At 42.4% G+C, this 22,009-nt stretch overlaps 1 protein-coding gene across 1 annotated transcript in view; it reads right to left on the bottom strand.

Annotated features, from left to right (window-relative positions):
- The window catches only part of Akain1 (A-kinase anchor inhibitor 1), a 46,031-nt gene that overhangs the window by 11,952 nt on the left and 12,070 nt on the right, over window positions 1-22,009 (bottom strand). The gene's annotated exons all lie outside the window — the stretch shown is intronic.

The raw sequence follows: 22,009 nt of genomic DNA, 5'->3' as shown, positions 1-22,009 counted from the left end.
AAAAGAATACAGCAGAGGCACACCCTCATATCCTTGTAAGTAACAGTGACTATGGCCCTTCTCTCTTCTCTGGGGTGTCTGATCAAAGGGGGACACCCCTGCCCTATCTTGCTTACTTCTGTCCCCAATGTCTTATGTTCCTGGTAGACACTTACAAGCATTGCTCAGTGGATGACCTTCCCAGTAGCTTTCCATTTCTTGTCTAACTTCTCCCCTTCTCTTGACTCCCATTAATTCCACCATTGCCTTTCTCTGCCCTTTTGTTGCTTTGCAACAGTATATTAAAGTACAAGAAGAAATGACCTGAGTGAGTGATGTGTTCTGAACACCAGCTCCAGGCCTCTGCAGGACAACTGCAGAGCACAGGCAGGAGTGAGGGAGGTTGTTAGAAAACCTTTCATTTCTCACCTTTTGCCTCAGGGCTGATGTGTAGTTTGAAGATGTTTACACTAAGTTCCCATCTTCTGTGGAGCAGCTTCTGACTCTCTTCACCTCTGCCTCCTTTTGCATCTCGGTAAGCCCCACACAAGGTTAAGGGTTCTTGTCCTCAGCTACCCCCACTTGGGGTCAGGAGCTTTTCAGAATAAGAATGCACCAGCCCCTTTCAATTGGTTCAAATGAGATTTCCAGACAATGCTGTTCCTTCTGACCAAGCATTTTCTGTGAGAACATGCTCCATGAGGTTGTAAACTCCCAGAACCCTGGATACATTGGTACATGAATGTCTATTCTACCAATCTCTGTGGCCCTGTGGCCATCAGCCTGGTCTGAGAAAATGCTCACCCAAGACACTATTTAAATCTCATTTCCAAGGCTGTCTGGCCGTGACTGAGCACACACGTGCGTTCTCATCCACTAACATAGCAAAGGTGAAAACGTTTGAGTCATCTTTGAAGCAAGGGGAGGGAAGACACGTCACCATCACCTCACTTACACCTGAACAAAGAAATGCAAACGCCCCACTCTGTGCATGAACTTCCCATGGTGAAACTCTTGTATATGTGGCTCTTCTTGTACCTTTTTCCCTCCACCCACAAGAATCTTGGCTCCTTTTACTGTGTTGGGGTTAATTAGAGGAAGCGAACAGTTGGCTGGAAGTAGAAAGGGAATTGAAGAACCAGGATCAGATGTTCTGTGTCTTTTTCCCTTCGGTGGTATTTCAGAAGGGAAACGAAGCTGAAGAAAAAATAAGCTGACTTTATAAGTGTTTGTTAGAGCTGTACACTGCAAGCCTCGTGTTTTTACCCCATGTTTCTGTGAATTTCGTGTTGCCAGAAATAAAAACTTCAAGTTAAATGCATTGAGATTTTTGTCTCAGAACTAGAGACTGGGAGGAGGGGTGGGTGAGAAAGAAGAAGTAATACCTCCAAGCAACCCAACTTGATGTCCCAGATACAAATAAAAATAAAATTGTTGTTCTCGGTGTCTACCTGTAATGGGAGATGATGCTGTGAATATTTCTAGCAAACACACTGGAAAACAAAAATGAATTACATGAGACACAATAGCCAATAATGATGTAGGCTGTGCTTACAATGTTGGCGTGGTTAGAGCTGTAGGGTTTTTTTTTTCCTTCTCTATTTTTGCTCTTTCAGGAGAAAGTAATCCACAGTGTTCACAATTTTCCCCTCATCTTGATTTTTCGTAGAACAAGATGCTCCAACAATAAAATCGTCACCCGTCATCTATTACCTGGTTGCCATCTTTAGCCTCCTTCAGTGGAGGAACTAGATGGTATGACAAGCTTACCAAGTGTCCCTGTGCTGGCACATCCTCTTTTCCCACCAGATAAGGAATCACCTGGATTTTCTCACAAACACTTCCTTGCTTTTCTTTAATATTGTTCCAAAGATTTACAGCGTTGCTGTCAGATGGAGTTTGATCCTCTTGGCTGGCATGTACTATCTCGTTTACAAAACACATTCATGGGACAGATCTGCAGCTAGTACAGGTTTGGAGGGTGAGGGGTAGGGCTCTGAACACTGTTATTTTGTTAAAATATGCTTATTTTATGATATGTATGGAATGTTTGGGCCCCCTCCCCGTGTATGTTCAACTTCTACATGCCTGGTGCCAACAGAAGCCAGAAGAGGGTGTCAGATCCTCTGGAACTGGACTTACAGGCAGTTCTGAGCTGCCAGAACATGTGTTGTTAACTGCTGAGTCATCCCTCAGCCCCAGTACCCTGTTATTTGATGGCCAGCATTGTGATCACAGAGAATGACTTCACAGAGATGAGCAAGCAGAGGACCCGAGCCCTCACATGCACAGTTTGGCTTTTGCATCTAAGCAGCTAATTTCCAAATGTGCACTGTACTTTGAGAAGCAAAAGCCAAAAATTAACCTTTGCCAAAGTCTTAAACCATTTATTTCAAAATGCTGACTACCTCACCTACACCTCTCGGCTTCAAGCCAGGGTATCATTTTGAAGTTTGCATGCTTTAATTATAGTTGAACTTGTCAAAAAACACATAGTTCTTAGACAACGTCTTTTCAAAAAAGTTTTGAGAGGAACTGTAACCATTTCTCTATAGTTCTATGATAGTTTTTTAATCATTAACTGAAGTAAATCACATGGAAAATACTCAAATTGTACTTTGTGTGAAGCCAAAGGCCAGAAACATCATCAGGTATATGTGCTCCCCTCCTTCATAGGCCCCTCTTCTCCATTCTCTCAAACCTCCTTCTCCTGTGAGTCTCTTCTGTACCCCTAGACAGTCATGGTATCTATCATCCATCCATGCATCTATGCACAGTGTGTGCACGTGTGTGTGCAAAAGTGTGTGCATGTGTGTATATGTGTGTTTGGACATGTGTTATGTGTTTGCATTTGTGGGCACATGTGTGTGCATACCCATGTGTGTGCCTGTGTGTGTACACATGTGTGTGCCTGTGTGTGCACATGTGTGTGCACATGTGTATATGTGCATTTGCAAACCTGTAATGTAAATACATATAAATGCATGTGTGTGGAGATGCATGTGTGTGTGCATGTGTGTGTGCATGTCCATGTGTGTGAGAACATGTATGTGCACCTGTATGTGCATGTATGTGCACATGTGTGCATCTGTGTGCATGTGTGTGCATGTGTGTGTGGGCATGTGTGTACTCTAAAATCTAAAAACCACAGATGAGAGAAAAATGTGATACTTGTCTTTCTAAAATTGGCTTAACATTTTCTTTCTTGCTCCTAAAGAGCCATTTTAATTCATTGCTATTAACTGTAATCAAGTATTACAAGACATTGTTAGGTGGCCTCCAACAAGACAATGCCTTTAAGAGTATAGAGAACTGAGAGTATGTATGTGGGAGAAAGTTTTCAACCATAGAGGAACAAATGATACTAACACGAGGAAGACAGGGGGTAATGAAGGAACTATACCCACTATATAATATTTATGTATATGAAAGGATAAAAATGAAAACAAACATTTTAAAGCCAAATTCTACAAAGTCTTACTTTTCTGGGATAAGTAAACCCACATAAGACAAGCAGAAATAAGAGTTAATTCAATTTTATAAAAGTAAGAAGATGAGAGAGGACTCACTTCCCACTATCATGAGACGGGAACAGGTGATCCAGTAGAGAGACATTCACATGAGGAGAAGGAAATGCTGACAGATAACATGACTGATATGGGTGTTTGAAGCTGAACAACATGACTCAATATCTTTGGGATCCATCTGGTATACTTATTTGAATCACATAATGTCCTGGGCAGTTTATTTTTAAAATCCATTAGTACAACAATTATGCCTAGTTAGAAGAGTAGGGAGTGGGTACAATTCTAATATTAGATGAACAAAAAAGTCTAGTACATATGTGAGGACATGTGACAAGCCGTGAAGCTGCATGTGGGCTGAATGCTCTAACCATGTGCAGAAAACCTAGAGTAAGATTAACAAACCCATGCCAAAAAACTCTCATGGCTGAATATAAAATGCATATGGAAATAAATTTTTGCAAAAGCATACACTCTCAGGTACAGGAAACTAATGTATAGCAAGATGATAAGAGATTTTGAATATACTTACTGGACGCTGTACTTCTTATTACAAAGCTCTTTTACCATTAACAGGCCAGAATTCAACCAATTAGAAATAACTTTTAATTTTTTAGAATTTGGGGTACAATTGACACACATAGAAACACAACTGGGGTACAAATAACACCCTCTGTGATTTAAAAAGTATCCTTACTTTATTCCTCAGCTGTAAAGGGGAACATGTGTTTGAAGGGCTATAGCTTAGCAAACATTTGAAGAAGCTATGGCACCTGCCTTATAAGTAATCCATGGTAGGAAAGTTAATAACATTTATACCATCTACGTGTAATGTAAGAGAAATCAAGGCAGAACTCCATTCCCAGTGGAGTTCCAGGTAAGATGGCTGACCAGCAGTTCCCTCCATGTGGCCAGTTAAGGAAAACAGTCATGACAAAAAAACAATAGACTGTTACAAAGTGAGAGGATAGGACTTCAGAAATTCACAAAGGCAGTCTTGGAACATCTGGAAAAACGCAGAGAAAAGTGTGGGCATCTCACTCCAAAGAAGCCAAGCAAACGGGCAGGGGACTGGAGACCCCACTCAAAAGACATTCCGGACAGTTCTGATGAAAAGTTACCCTCAGAACAAGCCCCAGCCCTCACAGGCCTCCTGTGCAGTTGTGGATTGACTGGGTGACCTAGTGTGATTCCTCCAGAAGGCTAGTCAGCAGTGCAGAGGAAAGCCATTTTGTTACTCCTGGGCTCTATCTTGTAAAGGGTCCTATTCTGTCCAATGGGAGCCTGATAACAGGAAACAACCACAAGCCAGGGAGCAGGAATTTACCCTGCTACAACCCCAGAGTGATAGACTTCCTGGGGAGGCAGCTGTGGAGAGCTGGGGGTGCCAGACACTGACGAGCCAAGAGAGAGAGTGGGTGGCAGGACGCTCAGCTCAATCTTTGCCAGCAGCACTACCGCAGATGCTGGTCACACTGCTCCACAAAACAGAACGGGAAAGGACATGACCCAGCATTCCGCAAAGCCAGCGCCAAAACTGATGTAACAGACAAAGCGACAGACAACAATAAGCTGTTACAAAGTGAGAGGACAGAAGCTTCAGAAACTCACAAAGGCAATCCCAAAACATCTGAAGAAAAGGGAGGAGAAAATATAGGTATCGACCCACACAATAGTTTGTGAACACACGTTCCAGGAAGAACTGCCCCTTCTGCTTAGCCTGCAAGGCTAACTGATGGGAACTTCTGTTGGGTAAAGAACTTGGAATGTTGCAATTCCAGAGCCAAATTACATTTACCTTGGACTATCTTTAGCTTCCTCAGTAGCCTTTCCTGCTTCTCTCTGTCTTATCTAACTAACATCCTGTGACTAACAGATAAAAACCCTTTTAGAATATACGAACTTAACAAAAACCTGAGTTTCTGCCAACCAAAAGGCAAATCACACCGTCAAATATCAGTTGTGACCTCTGGCACAGATTCTCCTGTTTTGCTGTAATCCACCTATGTAACGCATTAGATATATTTGAAAAGTGCTTTAATTTATGACTTTCTTCATTCCGTTACTATAAAAACTTCATCAAACTGTTACCACACTAAAACACAGATTTTTGTGGCAACATAATTTGTGTACCCCAGCCATGCTTTCTCATATTTGGATCCAAAATAAACTATTTCCTGTCCTATGGAGGTGGAAGCTGTAGTTTTACACACACAAGCTAGTAGAAAGAAAGGAAAATTGAAAGCACCCTATTCAAATGTTTCAACCTGTGTGTCCTGCTTATCCTGAGGAGTCACCATGCAAAACTTTCATTGAGAGATAGTCTAGATGGGAGAAATGACCCCCCAGTTCAGTCTATGAGATTCATAGCTGGAGAATGGGCAGTAAGTGTATCAAAAAGTCTCAAAGTTCCCACAGTAGCAGGAAATGATAAACATAACATGTGAGCTATGCCAGCTATGCAGCAGGACCATACGTGGTAGCAAGTCTTTTTTTAATTAGTGACCACACGCATACACACACACACACACACACACACACACACACACACACACACAGGCGCACCACCACCACCATGATCCTCCTCATCTGTCATTTAAAAATCAGCCAGAGGACCATGACATTCCTGAGCTGTGGAGAGCATTTGGGGGGGCCACTTGGCAGGAATCTGACATTGGCCAAGGACATGGGCTTCAGGCAGGAATCTGACATTAGGACCTGACAAGGAAGTAAGCTCAGGCAGGAATCTCAATTTTAGGGTGGAACAAAAGAAGGAGGCTTCAGGCAAAAATCTGATTTTGGGCTTGGACAAGGAAGTGGGCTCAGATATCTTGGTCATCCTGACAAGCCCTCGGAAACAGTGATCACAGGATTTTGTTTATTGCCTTGCTTGTCCCTTGACTATTTGTGTCTATTGTACTGCTCGCCCTTACTACTTGCATGTAATTAAAATGGTATAAAGGCAGACTGGGAAAAAATAAGCCTGCCTTCAGTCTCAGAGTTGACTGGGGTCATGCTGCAGCATTGTCTAATCATCTCTTTCTTCTCAACCCTCGCTCCTGCACTGGAGAACCTGTTGACTGACTGACTGAGTGGGCTTGGTCATTGAGCTATACCCAGTTCTCCAGGAAAGGACAGGTAAGAGTTTGTAAAGATAGGACGCCAATAACTGAGTTTCAACTTCCTCTTGACCTGATGTTCTAGCTCATCAGGGAGTGAAGAGATTCATCTATAGACCCAAAGTGGCCTACCTGGAGTCCTTCATAGGCTAGCCAAAAATATCTACAAACCTATGTCCGGAGAACTGGAGTCGCAGCACAGACTACATATACCCCCTCCTCTGCTAATCAGGCACAGAAGCCCTACTGTGCAACTTGATAAAAGGCAGCTTGGCTGGAATCTGAAGATCCTCCTGTACCACCCTTCAAATGCCCTTTGTCCTTTGATCTTCAAGGAAAAAAGTTTTCAGTTAATTATGGGCTGAGTGTAAAGATCTAGGATATAGCCAGCCTTCCCACTAACCTATGTGAGTCAACAAGCCATGACTGGGCCCAAGTACTCCTTCCTAGGAAAGAAAATCCCTCTAACGAACAGAGCTCATGCATGTGCCATGAAGTTTCTATGAGAAGTCATTGTTTTCACTACTTTAAACTGATTTCTGATAAATTAATTAAAACAGAGTATCTAGAAAATAAGCATTTATGACTAAGAATATTTTTCTAAGCTAAATAGCAAATTAAATAAAGTGTTGCCAAATATGGGCAGAGCCTTCCTCCAACTAATGGTTATAGTACTGGTTTTTCACAGGCATTAAAATGCTCAGGACATAAGGTAATGCATTTGGATCTGTCTGTTTTACAACAAAATCCTGGGGTTGGTTGTTTGTTTTGTTTCTGAGTACCTTTGACTCCACTTGAATTATAGATTATCAAATCTTCTCTTCCAGTTTCCTCAAGAGCCCCAGGAAGATGTTTTCACAAGCTTTCTCTTTTCTTTCTCATCCTTCAACCACACCTGCAACCCCCACCCAACACTCTTTCCCCTTTCTGTGCCCCAAAACACGGAGGAATTCTCCAACACCCTCCCTTCCCACACAGTGAACTGGAATACAAAGCAAGCCATATCTCTGCCAGAAGCAAAAGCATACACGAGGATGAAATGGGTCAATAAAAAATCTGTTTCAGATATGGACATCTGCTCAGCATGGAGGGAAAGAGTGTCAGAGCCTGACTTTGTTCTCTGTTCTTATTTCACTGGCACTGAAAGTGGCAGCGGTTTGGAACCAATTTCTGAGGAGAAAGTTGACAGATTATAATTTAAGATCACAAAAATGTTATGCAGTTAGTGTCTTTGGGAACTCCAAGCTGGTGTTTGATGAAGCCTGTGAGTATCTGTGCTTCCCTGTAACTCACTGAGGGCCTTACTTCTAAACACGCTCAGTGCCTCAAATCCCATGGCCTCCCAAATATTTCTCACCATGTGCAAAGAGCTGTACATGCTTGGCTTAGATGACCAAGGCTAGAGACTTCCTGTGCAAAGATGCACAGATGTGCAACTCACCAAAGAACAGCTCCCTTAGCATGTTAGAAGTCAGATTCAACGGAACACGGACATCATGCACATGATTCCGCTATTTGTACTGAAATATTTTTAATGTATGATAATTAAAGCTGCAAGTGGCTAGCACAAAATGTACAGATGGCAAATGGAACAGGCCAAGAAGCTATTCTATATGTGGTAAAGATGAATGTTCAAATGAGCAGAAAAAGGAACAGAGAAAAGCAGATACATTGGTTAATCATCAAATCTATAGCTCTAAGTGGGAAACAGTGACCTGGGAAGTGCTTTCCCCCTGAGCATATCACTAGCAGGAGGTTTCTCTTGACTCTGTGATTGTGTGACCAGAGTTGAGCCTGTCCCAGGAAATGGGAACAAAACCATCAGCATAGCCTAGCACAGTACACAGCTTCTACCTGAGACTCATAGGCAAAGGCTAGATACCAGAGCAAAACTTGGAATGAATCACACCCCCCCCAGACTCAAACAGGAGTTTGGGGTGCTCTTGACTTGGCAAGTGTCTGCATCTGTCACACCAGTAATGCCAACTGTGCAGAAATACCAGGCAGGATCATCCTGCCAGAAGCCTAACAATCGACTTTGTAACAGAGGCGATGGTGCTCTGTGGGACAGATTCTCAACTACCACCAAATGTTAGTGCTGATAATAATAACCACAAAGCCAGACAGAAGTCTTATGACGTTATTATAACCATACCTTAAGTATTTTGCTCTTTACTAAGCTCTAGTGAAAACTGCTTTGGTGTAGTTGATGGCAGAATATGTCATGTTTATTTGCCCATCTAGCCTGTTTTTTTTGTTGTTGTTGTTTAGATTTTTTGTTTGTTTTTTTTTTCTGTTTTGTCTTTTGTTTTTGTAGTTTGCATCTAGATCCGATCTTTGCAATAAAATTGCTGCAGTTACTGCTGACTACCGAGCTCAGACGACCTATGCTGAGTTCTTGTTGTAATCCTGGCTCCACTAAGCACTTTTTAAGAATGGTCCCATGGGTCCTTGTAAATAATATTATGAATCAACGCCATCTTCCCTTTATGCAAGCAGAAAAACAACCATATGCAGGGACTGTCTGAGAAAGAAACCATCATGTCTCCAGGGCTATATGAACGTAACTTTCCCTGCGATCTGGTAACTACCAGAATTTTGTCACTGGTTTTTTCCTAACCCTTCTTGGGAAAAAAAACAGTGAAAAGTGTGTTTTTATTCATCAGAAATGAACAGTCCTGTAAGCAGGGTGGAGTTAGAGAAACAGAAAAGGTGACTTGAAAGAAACCTAGAGTTCAAGGCCAGCCTGGGCTTTGTGGTGAGCTCAATGCCACTCAGCCCATACTGGAAGGGAGAAACACAGCAGGGATGGAGACAGGAAGGGAGGAGGGTGTGGAGGGTGTAAGGATTTCATTATTTCCCCATTGCCTTCATGCAATCTTTCTAAAGGAGTCACCATTCCCTTAGCACTCTAAGCATATACCTGTAAGAAGATGAGGATTGTAGTCTTGCATTACAGATAAAGAAAGCTACAGCTTGAAACTATTAAATAACTTGTTGATGACCACTCAACTGAGTGGTTTGGGTTCAAGCCCAACTGATTCACATCCAAAGCTCATGTACAACACCATTGCCTCCACTACGTAGCTTATGCTGCTTGACACGTGACTTCATCCCAAAGCCTATGTTAGTCAATTTTCTATCCCTCCTAAAGGAGGTAGATCAGTCACGATTCATCAACACAAGAGAGTTTTCCTTTAAGGACTTAGCTCCTGTGGTGGAGACCAGGCACAGAGGGGAGGAGCTGAAGTCACCATCTCAAATGCACATCACCAGGGCAACATTTCAGGAAAGTGGACCATCTCCATGTTGCAAACTTGAGGGTTATTTCACCCATAGCAGACTTGACGTTTTCTCCTATGTCTGTCAACAATTGTGCGAGATCCAACAGTATCATGGAGAATAATCTGTTTCACACAAATACGATGATTCAAGCTTTAGTCGTACATAACAATCACCTTCTAGCAACACCTAGACCAGTGTTTAGCCAAATTACCGACACCATGGTCTTGACAAGTTACCATATCCAAGAAACCACCACAATAGGGATGAGCAAAATTCACCAAAATAGCAAATGCACAGGACAAACGTGTAGCCAACGCCTAGGCCTGCAACCATGACAGATGTTCCTTGTCAGCCAGAACCCCCTACCCCAAGGAATTCTCCACAGCTCAGCTCCACTGGAAGATGAGGAATAACCTGTCCGTAACACAGAGACTATTGTGTAGTGCAGATCCATCGCGTGGGTCACCATCCTATGGCCAAGAGCCACTCATCTGCCGCTCCAGTCCCCTCGGAGGCCTCTTTGAGTTTAGCTGGGTTATGTCAAAAAGCCTTTATCAATTAATTTTTTAAAATTCATTTTTAATTAACACGTTCCAGATCAAAATGGCCAAGCTTAATAATAAATCACATTCCATATTCTCTAGGGAAGACATGAGTGATAACTCAACAAAACCTCTTTGCATCATCTACCTGAGGTGTTGCTTGCCTGGCTACTATCGTTCTTCACATGCAGCCTTTCAGACATGTGCTGGCCTGAAGATTTAGCAAGTGTAACCATGAGAAACCACATATTGCATGCAATTGCGCTTGACACCAAGATGTGCATGCCTTCCATAGCATCAATTCATACATTTTAACACTCAAAAGTACTCTAAATTTTAAAAAATATATATTTATGTATATAAAAAATTATATATTATATAATATTCAAGATCTTTGCAGAAGTTCCTTGACCAGATTAATCCACAGAATAAGTGTCAAAAAACAACTTTGTGGCTGATCATAAATACACTCCAAAGTAAAATGAAGACCTATTTTTTTAGGCTCCCAGCTGTCTTCAAGTCAGGATCCTCAGCTCATGACCACTGGGTGTTCGTTACATGCCTCCATTCACTGTTCAGAGGTCTGCTCTGTGGCTGCCAACTTGGCAGTTCCATGTTCCAAAGTGTGGCCTGTGATGAGCAGTTCAGTCTCAACTTTGGTCTCCTGGCCTCAGTTCCTTCTGGATGACTGAACGTGTTCACCCTGGGGCTTGAATTTCCTCTGCCTGAACTGACAATTCTGCAGTCTGGGTCTGGACAGATCAGAGACCCTTTCACAGTAGACTAGTACAATTACATACGCAGTAACAACAGTGCACTCACCACTGCCGGTTACAATGTATGGGCTATATCCTTCGTGCATATCGGCTCACTGAATGTTCATTAGAGCTGTATTAAGTAAGTGGGAGATTGTATGCTGCAAAGGCTTGCCACAGCAATGCATCCTCTCTGTCCCATATTCTTTAGAACTTTGCCACCTCTCAGTAAAGAGTCGCTACCCTGTCTCCTTGAACTTGTCTTAGCTAATACAATGTAGCAGGACAGGACTTCCAAAGGTTTGCTATAAAAGGTGACATAGCCTTTTTCTCCTTGTATGTAGCCAACCTACAAGAGTTCCAGGCCTTAAAGCAAGTAACATAAAGGGATTGCAGTCAGATAAGATCTTACCTGACAGTCATTGTCAATTACGAGTCATTAAGTACTGAGCCTTTGATCAAAAGTCTTCCTGCTAGTGACAATTCAGGCAGAGCTGAGCTCTCTGCAAAGCCCACCCTCCAAATCGAAGCCTTGCGACCAGGTTAATTCAAAGGCTGGTGACCACACTGCTTAGCCGCTGAGCTCCACAGAGCTTTGTTTGCAGAAACAGGTAACTAGTACACAGTTACTTTCATGTCATCCTCATTTTACACACAAGCCTGTGGCCAAGAGTCTTCTCACTGGGTCCTTGCAGACTCTCTGTCTTCCCTTCTCAAGCCCTGGGGAAGGAACTAGTCCTTACGCATAGCTGCATTTAGGCCTTAAAATGTTCCTCAGCATGCTTCGCCTATCCATTCAGATCAGCTAGTACACGTGATATATTTTACATAGCTGTTAATGTAGCCACGTGTATTTTACCCAAGAAATCATACCACCAGAGGGTAAGGTGGCTGATGACATTATCGGAATAAAGGAAAAAAGAAAACTAATATCAGAAAAGAATTTGCTACTCGGACTCTCCCGTGGATACTTACTTACCAAGAATATAAGAAACTGAAATTTTGCTACTGGGAACAGCAATTTCCAGGAAGCCTGACTCACTTCACACATCTCTAAGACCCTCTCTGAGGAACGTCCTCAGACTAAACATGAGGTTCCTGCCAAGAAGTAAAAGAGCTACCACAGGGGGAAAATGGTGGCATTGTCTAAACTACACAAAGGCTGTAACTCCGGATTGATTCCTGAAAGGCTGGTGTGTCCCAGATGTTGCCACCTCAAAATGGTGTATGTGGGTGCAGAGAGGATGATGGGGGTGCACTGTAGTTCTTTAAACAAAAGGGCAAAAAGGTAATCATGAAAAGAGAAGAATGGGCAAGAAAATCTGCACAAAAATAAAATGAGAACATAAAAGCAGAAATTAGCTTCTAATGGGAACTGCCTCGAGTTGCTCACAATGCTGCATGCCTGAGCTGCTCACAATGCTGCATGCCTGAGCTGCTCACAATGCTGCATGCCTGAGCTGCTCACAATGCTGCATGCCTCAAGTTGCTCACAATGCTGCATGCCTCGAGTTGCTCACAATGCTGCATGCCTGAGTTGCTCACAATGCTGCATGCCTGTGTGGTTACTACTTTGAAGGTTAAGGCTACAGGATTGTGAGCTCAAGGCCAGCCTGAGAACCACAGTGAGACCCACAAGAGCTGACATCACTGCCTGATACTAGCAGAGGAATCTTTTTTCACCAATTATACAAGCTGAACCTCTGATTGAGGTTAAAAATCTAAATATGACTACAATTCCATTCTCTATGTGATGTGTAGCCCATCAAGCATTTCACATGTTTCCCTTTAAATCATGACCGCAATTCTATAAATGAGAGAGATTATTATAAATTCTGTAACTAGGTCATCTGGGGTTCAGAAAAACTAAGAGACTTCCTTCAAGGCAAATATCAAGTAACTAGAAAAACTGATAAACCAAAATTTCTGCTCCAATGTCTTACTTCAGACACTAACTGAGTTATGTTTTAAAAAGACACTGCATAATATTTTACATTATAAAATATGGTAACATATTTTAAATAGCCGTGTGTGTGTGTGTGTGTGTGTGTGTGTAAAATCACCCTTCATAGCATTATAAAAACCAGTTTAATTCCTGGATTCTCAAAACAAAGTGAGCCACCTACCATATGCGATACATTAATATTTATTTTCAAGGTAATACATTATATACTTTTTAAATCAAATATTCAATTTTAGTATATAAATTGATTCTAACCTAACTCATATAATAAAAAATCAGAGCTTGGACCTGAGAGGAAACTACTTCAATAATCTCCTTACCTTAATTCTATCGTCTTGTGTTTGAAATCTTCAATAATATGCTATTCTGAAATATGAAATGGAGACAAATCTTCTTATTTGTCCATCTGGTTCAGATTGCTGTCTGAAAACACACCAAACCCTGATGAAAATGGACTGGAAAGGCTACGCCTGAGTTGACTGGAAAGGCTACCCCTGAGTTGACTGGAAAGGCTACCCCTGAGGCGTAGTTCTCATAGCTGCTGCCTCATTCCTGCACCAACTTCGATTTTTTCCTCAGAGTTGACCCTGATCAAACAGCCAAGCAAGACACTACTTGTCCTGGGTTCAAATCCATGGCTGTCTTCCAAGTGGCAATATCCTCCTGCACCCTGCATTTTATCTCCTGTAATGAAGGACTTTGCCAGCTCAGTTTGTGGTGATTTGAATAAGAATTTGAATAAGAATGGCTCCCCATAGGCATTAGCCCCAAAGTATATTAATACTTTAATGCTTAGTCATCCTGAGTGGCACTACTTGAGAAGGATTATTTAAAATGGGGAGGGGCACCTACGGAGATGGCTCAGAGGTTAAGAGCACTGACTGCTCTTCCAGAGATCTTGAGTTCAATTCCCAGAACCAACATGGTGGCTCACAACAATCTGTAATGGGTTTGGATGCCCTCCTCTGGTGTGTCTGAAAACAGTGACAGTGTACTCATAAATAAATCTTTTTAAAAATTGGGATACAGAGCTAAACAAAGAATTCTCAACTGAGGAAACTCAAAAGGCTGAGAAGCACCTAAAGAAATGTTCAACATCCTTAGTCATCAGGGAAATACAAATCAAACAACCCTGAGATTCCACCTCACACCAGTCAGAATGACTAAGATCAAAAACTCAGGTGATAGCAGATGCTGGCGAGGTTGTGAAGAAAGAGGAACAGTCCTCCATTGCTGGTGGGGTTACAAGCTGGTACAACCACTATGGAAATTTGTCTGGCAGTTCCTCAGAAAATTGGACATGGTACTACCTGAAGACCCAGCTATACCACTCCTGGGCATATACCCAAAAGATGCTCCAACATATAACAAGGACATATGCTCCACTATGTTCATAGCAGCCTTATTTATAATAGCCAGAAGCTGGAAAGAACCCAGATGTCCTTCAACAAAGGAATGGATACAGAAAATGTGGTACATTTACACAATGGAGTACTACTCAGCTATTAAAAACAATGACTTCATGAAGTTCTTAGACAAATGGATGGAACTAGAAAATATCATCCTGAATGAGGTAACCCAGTCACAAAAGATCACACATGGTATGCACTCACTGATAAGTGGATATTAGCCCAAAAACTCAGAATACCCAAGATACAATTCACAGACTACATGAAGCTTAAGAAGGAAGACCAAAGTGTAGGTGCTTCAGTCCTTCTTAGAAGGGGAAACAAAATACTCACAGGAGGAGATACAGAGACAAAGTGTGGAGCAGAGACTGAAGGAATGGCCATCCAGAGACTGCCCCACCTGGGGAACTATCCCATATATAGACACCAAATGCAGACACTATTGTGGATGCTAAGAAGTGCTTGCTGACAGGAGCCTGATATTGGGCAGTGGTAGCACACCCCTTTAATCCCAGCACTTGGGAGGCAGAGGCAGGTGGATTTCTGAGTTCAAGGCCAGCCTGGTCTACAGAGTGAGTTCCAAGACAGCCAGAGCTATACAGAGAAACCCTGTCTCAAAAAACAAACAAACAAACAAACAAACAAGCAAAAAAGCGACAGGAGTCTGATATAGCTGTCTCCTGAGAGGCTCTGCCAGAGCCTGACAAATACAGAGGCGGATGCTCACAGCCAAGCATTGAACTGAGCACAGGGTTCCCAATGGAAGAGTTAGAGAAAGGAATGAAGGAGCTGAAAGGGTTTGCAACCCATAGGAAGAACAATATCAACTAACCAGACGCCCCAGAGCTCCCAGTAATTAAACCATTAGCCTAAGAGTTGGAGGGACCCATGGCTCCAGCCACATATGTAGCAGAAGATGATCTTGCCAGACATCAATTGGAGGGGAAGCCCAATGCCCCAGTGTAGGAGAATGCCAGGGTGAGGAGGTGAGAGTGGGTGAGTGGGTGGATGGGTGGGTGGGGGAGCACCCTCATAGAAGCTGGGGGAGGGAGGATAGGTAGGGGGTTTCTGGAGGGAAAATTGGGAAAGGGGATAATATTTGAAATGTAAATAAATAAAATATCCAATAAAAAATAAAGGAGTGGCCTTGTTGGAGGAAAGCCCAAGCCAGTGTCTCTCTCCTGCTGCCTGAAGATGCAGATACAGAACACTCAGTTAAATCTGCAGCACCACCATATTAGTCTGCCTGCCCCATATAAGGCTTCTCACCATAGTGATAATGGATTAAGCCTCTGAAACCGTAAGCAAGCTCCAATGAAATGCCTTCTTTTATAAGAGTTGGGGCAGCCACACTGTCTCTTCACAGCAACAAAACACTAAGACAGAGGTCTATGTCCCAGCCTAGGATGCAGCTGGAGGAGGCTATGCCAACCCTCCCGCTACCTGATATGGGGCTCTGTTTGTATGAGCGGTTCAATAATCAGAAGATGGAGATGCCATCAGAAGTGAGAGGGACGAGGCCGTTCCTGGTATCTAAATAGTGGCAAACCTTAGAGCTACCACACAGAGGTTTTCTCTCTGACTTACAAGGTCCCCTGTAAGCAGCAGGGCAAGGATCACCACTTGGTCTGTATTTGAATGAGAACACTGAACGATGAGCATTCATCTGTCCATTCATTCATGCATATCCAACAGGTGCCTGGCCTCACTTCACAACAAACAGGACACTGTGCTGCCTAGAGGACTATTAAAATGCTCACACTTAGGGCACACCGCTGGGATTTTTGTTTCACAAACCTGTGTTGGAGCCAGAGCTTCCCAGGTGATTTTAATGAGTCCATAACACGGAAAACCCTGAGCCACAGCACAGATGGCAACTGGGTAAGCTGGACATGGACCAAGAGGGAAATTACCTATGATCAAACCAAACTCTTGACCTTTTCAGAGGTGGTGTGTGTGTGTGTGTGTGTGTGTGTGTGTGTGTGTGTGTATGTGTGTGTGTGTATGTGTGAATATAAATGTGTGAGAGTGTGTATGAGAGAGAGTACAGGTGTGTGTGACTATGAGTGTGAACACAGGTATGTGTGTGAGAATACAGGTGTGTGTGAGTGTATCTAAATGTAAATACAGGGGGTTGTGAGAGAGTAAAAGTGTGTCAGTGTATGAACAAATGCATATATGTAAATACAGGTGTGTGTATGTGTGAATGTATGTGTCTACACTGGTATGTTGTGTGAGCACAGGTGTGTGTGAGTACAGGTATGTGTAAGTGTGTGAATACAGATAAGTGCATGCAGATGTGTGTGAGAGAGAGTGTATGTGTAAGTATCAGTACATGTGTACATGAGAGTGTGTATGTGTGTAAGCACAGGTATGTGTGAACACATGTGTGGATAAATGAGTTCGCATGCCTATATATGGAGGTCAGATAGAGGACAATCTCTACTGCCATCCATAGGAACAGGATTCATCTGGAAGAGACAGGTTCTCTCAGTGATCTAGATGTTACGGGTAGATGAGGTAGAGAGCCCAAGGCCTCCTTCTGTGTCCCTTTTCTCAGCATGGCATCACATGCGTGTATCGTCATAGCTGACTTTTTAACAGAAGTTCTGGGGACCAAACCCAGGTCCTGTGTGTGTAAGGCACACACTTTGCTGACTGAGACACCTTCCCATACCAACCCTAAGGATATTTACCCTACACACACACATAGAGGTATGCTATGTCTCTTGGGTTTTCTCCTACTTTTTGGTAAAAGTTCACCTCAGCTTTGCTTAGAGAGAAGGGAAAGTTTTGTCTGCCTGTACTTGAGGTACATCTTTAAAGCAAGCCTTGCACACCTTTGTCTTGTCCTAGTAATAGCAATTGTCACTGAAGGAAATTTACCTCTATCCAGGCTAGAACAAGGAGCCAGATCAAACATACATGCCTGCTCCAATGAAAAATGTCTCCTTCTTGAGGCATCTTTATGGCTATTCAAAGGTGGAAGTAACCATTTCTTGGGTCTGGGAGGTATCTCAGTGGTAGAGTGCTTGCCCACCATGCACAAAGGCCTGGGTTGATCTCAGTATCCCTTATTCAAACATAGTACACTTCCTCATAGGGTACATCTATGCACCTAAACAGACATAATGGAAAGGACCCTTTGTCATTACCCCCCCCCGTTTTCCCACCCCCCACTCTAGCATTCAAATGGTGCCCGGCTGTGCTAAAGGGCCAGAGAAAAGGATTTTCTGGGTCTCAAACCTTTTTCTACCCCTCCATAATCACCCTTTCAAAGCGAGTCAGACCCAAGCTAAGGCAGCTGGCACTCAACAGAACCAAGCCATTCTTCCTTTTGATCCCCTTTAACGCTGGACCTTCTAACAAAGAATTCTAACCTCTAGTGCCCTCTTTGTGAAAATTCCACTGTCCGCTGACTAGCAGACTATCGGATTCACAGAAGAATAAATAGTGAAATTATCAAAAGTACGTGCCCGCATACACACATAATACTGATGCACACTGATTTGGGTGCCCCTACTATTCCACCTCTAGCCCCACCACAGTCGCTATGTCTTTTCCTTCAGGACATGTGACCTTCACTGACAGGTCTGGTCCTTTCTAAGGTGCGTGGAGGAGAGGTTATAATCCATAGCCTTTTTGATCAGTTCAGACCCCTGCTTCTAGCATTGGGTTCCAGGTGAATGAAGTTTTAAAGTCTGACCTCTTTGATGTACGTTCTTCTTGGAGTAAAATAACATATTTATTGACATTGATGGCATGACCTCATCGTATGGGAAAATAATATATTCTGAGCTATAGAGAACTTGAGTCTAAACTCCTCGTTAGGGGTGATTAAAACCTCTTTGATGACGCTGCAGTGAGCGCATGATTTTATTTTTATGAAAATGTAAAGTTTAAAAGGCCACTTGTGGTGACCCACGTCTTTAATGGGATGCATTTGGAGGGACTTGAGAGGAAGTGGATCTCTGAGTTCAAGGTCAGCTTGACCTACATTACAAGTTCCAGTGATGCATGATAAGACTTTGTCTAAAAAGCCTGGGAGAAGGAGAGAAAGGCAAAGATTACCTAAGAACGCTATAAATAAACCCCATGAATACAAAAATAACATCTCTCATCCAACACGAGAAGTGGGTGTCAAAGAGGTATCCTTTCCAAATACCGAACAGACCACTGCATTCGCCTGGGAAGCAATACTGATTCAGACGCAGTGTTTATTTCTCGAGAACCATAAGGACTATTTGTCTAAATTTGGGGAAAAAATACATTCTTAAGGAAATTTGAAATCATTCCACATTTGTCTCCTTCTTTTAGCAAATAAATAAATCCTCTGCAACTGTGAGGAATGTAGAGAAGCTCTGCCGCCACAGGTTAAAGGAAGTTGCAGACATCCCGTTACCGGAAGTCATTCCTTGCTGTAGCGATCCGTGCAGCTCGTTTGGCTGGCACGTGGCAGGCTTTCCCATAAGTCTCCCTCCCTTGCTCTGTGTCGACCATCTCTTGTGTTCACCCCTGTAATGAAAGGTCTGTATTGAGAAGGAAGATGCTGGGCCTCTAATCATGCTGCCGGTGATCCCATGCCGCAGATGCTAAAGAAGACTAAGCCATGTATCAAGGAGACGTTTCAAAACATTGGTCTTCTTCAAACCCCTTAGAGGGGGCTGCGTGGTTATTTCACCAATAACACTGTAGCTGTTTCTCCCTAAGAGCGTTCACATTGGGTTAAAGATCATGCTCAAAGAATAGTTCCTAAGAATATGTAAGTGGTCAGGACACAAGGCCACCGTATGGAAATTAATTCTCAAACAAACCAATGGATGGCAGATATCCATTGATACAAGTGCCTTGAAATACAAGTTTGCATAACTCAGCACGAAGTACTAGAAATGATGGGTATGATGTCCTCATCGGAACAGCAACTCTGCGCTGCTCGGTGTTCTTAAGAGTTCATCCCTGCACCTAAATACAGTCAGCATTAAAATTTAGACGAGATCAGAATTACTCAGATCAGCAAGATAGCCATCTGCTTCCAAGCATGCAGCTGGTAGCCTTTAAACCGCAGCTTTTCATGATTCATAACTTATGCATCCCAAGATGCGCTCAGACATCTGCTTTATCATCGATTCAGCTTGGTAAGGCATTTTGCTTTAAAGTTTCATAAGGTCTACCCAGGTAAGTAACTTTCCCAAGATTGATTAAAATCCACATTCCTAGATCTCTCCCCCTAAAGTAAGAGTGATAATAGCAATAGCTACCATTCAGTCTACTGTCCCCCCAGTTTTACTGTCATGCACTCACAGGGCTGAACCCACTGGTGATGGTAGGAGCCACTATTTAGTCTACTGGCCCCAGATTTTATCAGCATGCATTAACCAGGCTCAGCTCACTGCATCAGCGTGCATTTCCACCTCCTTGTGCTTGAAGCCTTTGGATTCTTTCCTCTAGATATCCCTAAAATATACAATAGATTGCTGTGAATTACAGTCATCCTATTGTGCAGTCTACACCAGAAGGCAGTCCTTTTATCCCTGTCACTGTGTGTTACCTCACCTCCTCCCTTCTAGCAGTCACTGTTTTAACTCAGATCTACATTGTTTATACCACAGAGGGTATTATCTCTTTGCATCTGGTTCACCTCACATTAAAGGATGTCCAGCTACAATGACTAGATGTCACTATTTATGACTATTTATACCCACTGTGTGGGGGCAGTGTTCTCCTTCACCATTCTTCCATCGATGGATATCTAGGTTGGTCCAATATCTTCTCTATTTTGAAAAGCTGACACACTAACTTTATTTTCATCATTACTCTGGGAATTACATATTATGATCTTTCTTTGACATCTGAGAAAATCAGCAAGATTAGCTAATGGACTCAGTAACATTAAAGGTGGAGATGGCAGAGGAGTGTTGTTGAAAACCAGACACATCTCAAACCAGTCTCAAATTCAGACTTCTGCAATAGGCAATGCAGCCCTCCTGTTGCAATGTCTACTCAGGGCTAGAAATTCTTCATCATACTGTCTACCCAGAACTGGAACATCTTCATCCTACTGTCTACCCAGAGCTGGAAAATCTTCATCTCACTACGACAAGCCCTATGACATTTATCCTCAGTCCTAGAAACCTTCAGGAAGACCTTCATTCATGGAAATGCCCTGTGTACATTGATTCTTTTAACTCTGCTGGGCAACTTAGGGCAGTCTCAGCTACCCATTCTTCTCTCCATCATTCACAACAGCAGCTGTGGAGATGAGGAATCCAGAAAGTGTACAAGGACCGTCTTCTTCTATTCAATCTTAAAGTAGAGATCTGTCTACTCAAACGTGGAAGGAGTGTTTAATACTGGAAGATTCTCTGTGAGTGAAACCAATTATGTTAAATATGTATATTTAACAAATTCAGGTTATATCTAACACACACACACACACACACACACACACACATATTAAAATTTTAAGGGAAAAGTTCTAGCCTCCAGGTTGATGACTTTGATCCTCAGAGTCCATGTGGCAGAGGGAAAGAATGGATTCACACACACACACACACACACACACACACACACACATATACAGACTCAAAATAAATAAAATGAGTGCAAAACCTTGCACAGACTACTGTCTCCTGTTCACTCCATAACCATGCTGCAGGAGGAAAGAAAGTAGATTCTCATTCAGGTCCTGATTCTGTGACCTAAAAGATGCCAGGCTTCTAAACCTCACATTTGTTATCTGAAGTAAATGAAAATAATATCTTTTGTTTCCATCTTTTAAATAAGTAATATGTGGAAGACAACTGAGAGACATTAAATGCTGATAGCAGTTACATTGGGTAAGCAGTCATGGTAAAAAACAAAAACAAAAAATAAAAAAAAAAAACATGTTAGGATAGTGTTTTGTTTTAAAAGCAGAAATTTGCTCATGAAGACAAAAAGTAGAAATTTTACCTAAAATGCTAACATTTATATTGTATGATGGTGATGTTTATTTTCTTCATTTTGGTTAGCTAAAACTATAGCAGCATAAATTTCCAAATTTTCAGGTATAATTTAAGAGATAACAGAGAAGTATAAAATATGGTAACTATAGAAGAAATGTATCTATGCTGTTAGGAATCAACTTAAGTCACCTTTGAGATGGTGTACTTGATTAAAACAAATCAATAATCCCCTGTGCTGAATACATCCACATTGAGTATGATTTTTAAAAAGCTAACTTAAAAGTAAAGTGAATTCAGGCATGGTACACACCACTCAAGTGCGAGACTGAGCCAGGCAGCCTGCGTTGCATGAGAAGATCCTGCTCCCCACTTGAAACAACAAAACAACAAGTTAAAGAATGAAAAGCTGCAGGGCAGTGGTGGTGCACACCTTTAATCCCAGCACTTGGGATGCAGAGGCAGGCAGATTTCTGAGTTCCAGGCCAGCCT

Source organism: Mastomys coucha, unplaced genomic scaffold (assembly GCF_008632895.1).
Source record: "Mastomys coucha isolate ucsf_1 unplaced genomic scaffold, UCSF_Mcou_1 pScaffold14, whole genome shotgun sequence".
NCBI classification, from domain to species: domain Eukaryota; kingdom Metazoa; phylum Chordata; class Mammalia; order Rodentia; family Muridae; genus Mastomys; species Mastomys coucha.
Note: the sequence above shows the minus strand (reverse complement) of the source record. Positions and strands in the feature narration are given on the sequence as shown.